At 38.2% G+C, this 4,868-nt stretch overlaps 1 pseudogene; it reads right to left on the bottom strand.

The window, feature by feature from the left end:
• Positions 1-275: 275 nt before the first annotated feature.
• LOC135877193 (stress-70 protein, mitochondrial-like) lies at positions 276-1,343 on the bottom strand (annotated as a pseudogene).
• Positions 1,344-4,868: the final 3,525 nt, after the last annotated feature.

A 4,868-nucleotide genomic window follows, 5' to 3' on the forward strand; every position in this document is an offset into this window, starting at 1 on the left:
GTTAGGAGAGTAAATGATGAGTGAATCCCCTGGCTGCTCAATTGAAAATACCACAAGACCGAAACTTTAGAACTTTCTTTCATGAATTAACTTTCATTAAATGAAGATTTATCTAGTAGACAAATCATTACATTTATACACTAAAGAAATTATATATAGAATACTGCAAAGACCAGACTGAATTCTGCCCATTTCAGCTCAGGATGGTCCCTTTGCTTCCAAGCTTCAGAACTTTCACCCTCTTCCTGCTCCAGTCTGTGCACAGCAGTGATATTTTACTGTTTCTCTTTCTTCGGATCCCCAGAACTTCCACCAGAACCCTCTTGCTCTGGTGCCATCTTTTTGTATGCTATTCCAAAGAGCTTGAGGGAAGCTTACTATAAGATGGATGTTGTCTATCTAATGTTTTCTCCTGTTTCAGCATCTTTATGAGCCAACAGCTCTCTCGTTTTTGCAATTTCTTCCCTCAGTTTGTTGCAGTCATCTGCTGGCAGCTGATCCTTAAACTCCTCTATCTTGGATGATGCCTTCTGTTATCTTCACAGCTTTGACACGTTCCTTTCTTCGTCTGTCTTTCTCTGAATGTTTCTCTGCATTCTTCACCATGTTCCGAGTGCCATCTTTGCTGAGGTCACCACAAGACTGGATCACAATTTGCTGTTTGCGTCCTGTCCCTTTATCCTTTGCTGAAATGGGAACAGTGCTGTTAGCATCGGTGTCAAAAGTGACTTCAGTCTGGGGCACTCCATGTTGAACTGTAGAAATTCCTACCAGAGTGAATTGCCCAAGAAGTATGTTGTCAGCAGGCTAATATAGAAAATGCCTGGCTTTTCTTGGGTTGGAACCATTGTGTTCCTGTTGATGAGCTGAGCGAAGACACCTTCCACCATCTTGATTCCCAGGAACAGGGGAGTCACTTCCACCAGCAGCACATCGGTGATATCACCAGTCTTGAATTGCGGCACCAATAGCATCAGTTTTATTGGGATTAACTGCTTTGCTAGGAGCACCGTCAAGCAGATCCTGCACAGTCTGCTGCCCCTTAGGCATTCTGCTCATGCCACCAACCAGGATAATTTGCCAGAGTCATTCTTGCTGACTTCAGCATCCTGCATGGCTTTTTGGCAAGGTGCTACTGTCATCCTGATCAGATCTACTACAGTCCACTTAAACTGGGAACAACTCAGCATCATGCTCAAGTGCTTTGGTCCAGAAGCATACATAATAAGATATGGCAAGTTAATGTCCATCTGCTCGCACTTCACTTTTTCCAATGCAACTCTCACTGTCTGAAGAGCCATGTTGTTTTGTCAATGCCCACCTCTCTTGAATTCCTTAACTATATGCCTGTCTCTTGAATTCCTTAACAATGCTGCAGCAAATCCTGATCAAAACCTTCACCATCTATGGTCATTAACCCCTCCCATCTATGTGAATAGAGGCAGTTCTCTCTACTTGCACATTCAGGAAGACAACTATGTTGGCTTTCATCTGGATGATTGTCTTCAAAATCATAAGGAATAGAAGTTTGGGTCAGATTTCTTATATTGTAGAAACTTGGGGGGGTGGGGGATGGCAGAGTTTCAGACTTCAGTGCCTAAAATTAGTCACCCAAGTGTGATGATCATGGCCTTAGTTTTTTGAATGAAAACTTTTAATTCTTCAGAAACTGGGTGTGTTTTTCCCCCATTTCGTCACTGCCTTTGCAGAAAAAGTGCCCATGAAAAGTAGGAAAATGTATTTGCTAAATCATAATACTTATTTTCAGTTACTAGAAGTAATTAGTTGGTGAGCAAAGTACTTGTCAGTAAGTGTAGTTCTTACAGTTTAAACAAAGATTTTCAATGAAGTGAGAGAGACACTTGATATGCTCTTCACAAAATCCAGAAAACTTAAGCTCAGTTTCTTAAGATCAGATTTATATTTAACTGAGATGTTTTAAATGTTACTTCAAACAATTTACTGCCAGCATAACTCTTGACGTTATAAGTAGGGCTGTCAAGTGATTAAAAAAGCTATATGCGATTAATGGCACTGTTAAACAATAATAGAATACCATTAATTTAAATATTTTTGGATGTCTTCTACATTTTCAAATATATTGATTTCAATTACAACACAGAATACAAAGTGTACAATGCTCACTTTGTATTTATTTTTGATTACAAATACTTGCACTGTAAAAAAATTCACCAAGTACTGTAGTGCAATCTCTTTATCATGAAAGTTGAACTTACAAATGTAGAATTATGTAAAAAAAAAAAAAAAAAAAAAAACTGCACTCTAAAACAAAACAATGTAAAACTTTAGAGCCTACAAGTCCACTCAGTCCTATTTCTTGTTGAATCAGTCACTCAAATAAGTTTGGATACAATTTGCAGGAGATAATGCTGCCCGCTTCTTGTTTAGCCAGTGTCACCTGAAAGTGAGAACAGGCATTAGCATGGCACTGTTGTAGCTGGCATTGCAAAATATTTACATGCCAGATGCGCTAAAGATTCATATGTCCCTTCATGCTTCAACCACCATTCCAGAGGACATGCGTCCATGCTGATGACGGGTTCTGCTCGATAACAACTCAAAGCAGTGCGAAACGACGCATCTTCATTTTCATCATCTGAGACAAATGCCATCAGCAGAAGGTTGATTTTCTTTTTTGGTGGTTCGGGTTCTGTAGTTTCCTCATCTGAGTGTTGCTCTTTTAAAACTTCTAAAAGTAAAGTTTTAAAAGAGCACTTCGGATTCTTAAACCTTGAGTCAAGTGCTGTAGCTGTTTTTAGAAATTTCACATTAGTACCTTATTTGCATTTTGCCAAATCTGCTGTGAAAGTGTTCTTAAAATGGATGATGACCCAGCACATGTTCAAGACTGCTATAACATGAAATATATGGCAGAATGCAGGTAAAAAAGAACAGGAGACATACAATTCTCCCCCAAAGAGTTCAGTCACAAATTTAATACGTTATTTTTTTAACAAGCCTCATCAGCATGGAAGCATGTCCTCTGGAATAGTGGCCGAAGTATGAAGGGGCATACGAATGTTTAGCATATCTAGCATGTAAATACCTTGCAACGCCAGCTACAAAAATGCCATGCAAACATCCGTTCTCACTTTCAGGTGACATTGTTAATAAGAAGCAGGCAGCATTATCTCCCGTAAATGTAAACAAACTTGTTTGTCTTAGCGATTGGCTGAACAAGAAGTAGGACTGAGTGGACTTGTAGGCTCTAAAGTTTTACGTTGTTTTGTTTTTGAGTGCAGTTGTGTAAACAAAAAAAATCTACATTTGTAAGTTACACTTTCACGATAAAGAGATTGCCTACAGTACTTGTATGAGGTGAACTGAAAAATACTATTTTTTTCATTTTTACGGTGAAAATATTTGTAATCAAAAATAATATAAAGTGAGCACTCTACACTTCGTATTCTGTGTTGTAATTGAAATCAGTATATTTGAAAATGTAGAAAAACATCCAAAATATTTAATAAATTTCAATTGGTATTTTATTGTTTAACAATGCTATTAATCGCGATTAATTTTTTTTTAGTTAATCGCGTGAGTTAACTGCGATTAATCGACAGCCCTAGTTATAATTAAATATCAGGTTTTATTGTTGTCTGGATTATTTTATTTCTTCAGTTAGAGATCATGACGTGTATTGGTGATTTAGAACTAGAATTGTTGAGGGCAGCCTATCGATTCTTGGAAACCTAATTGTACTGAAAACTTCCTGTGAGGTGGCTGGGGTTAAACCTAGTTATTGGGGAATGACAAAATGGCATGTAGTGAAACAAAAGTTATTATGTCTTTTTGCTTAAAAGTCCAAAATAATTAGTATATCTAGCCAGGTGAGATGTTACATTGATAGTAATGGTCTCTTTCCCCTTCCCCCTCGGATTTTCAGATAGGGCAGGAAATTAAATGTCACAAGGATATATATACGTGCAACTAAGTGGGAGAGGACTTTTCCATTACATTTCTAAATGTTTTGTGGTAAATCTTTTCTTCCTATGACCAGATCCTTTAGATTAGATAAGAGTAAACAAATTGTTTTTATTGGATAGTAGTCCTGTGGGTTACTGTTTTGGCAATACCTTTTAAAATATAGGTGCAGGTTATGTGGGTGTGGGGTGTCTGAGTCAAGGGGCAGGAGGGGAATTTGAGTCAAGCTCTCCACAGTGGGCTTTTGTGGCAGGTGGACTTGGTCTTGGCAGTTCTAGGCCATGTCTAGTTGCACAGGTTTGACTAAAATCGGTTTGCACCTGGCTTATTGGTTTAGCTTAAGTCTGTAAGGAATTGATTTAAGTTAAATATAAGCCAGATTTAAGTCTGCCTATGCAGACTTTTCACTATTTTAAGCAAATCATTTGAAACCGTTTTGTTAAACCAGTGCCACTTTTGTGTGTAGGCAAGGGCCTAGCCAGTTTCCTTTTGCATGTAGCTTTATGTAAAGGCTGATTAATTTAATTATGGATGTAGTGGATTCTCCATCACTTGAAGTCTTTATCTTTGAGATTCAGTGTTTTTCTAAAAGACAGGCTGTATGTACTTCAAGCAGAAGTTTGGTGTAGGAATTACTCCGTGGATTGTGTTATGACCGAGATCAGATGATATGAACAGAATGGTCCTTTTTTGGCATTGACATCTATGACTCTATTGGCTAGTTGATCACCAGACTGATGATATCCTCCTGATAGGGAAACAAGGTGAAGTCTCCTTGCACAAGCACTTTGGGGGTGATACTGTATAATACTGCAGAAATTGGGAATAAAGTCAAACTGTGTAGTCAAGAATAGGCATTGAGAAGAAGGAGAAAAATAAGTGTTACCCAGTTTTCGCATGAGTTAGGCGCTCCCAGACATGGG

The sequence above is a fragment of the Emys orbicularis genome, chromosome 4 (genome assembly GCF_028017835.1).
Source record: "Emys orbicularis isolate rEmyOrb1 chromosome 4, rEmyOrb1.hap1, whole genome shotgun sequence".
Lineage (NCBI taxonomy): Eukaryota > Metazoa > Chordata > Testudines > Emydidae > Emys > Emys orbicularis.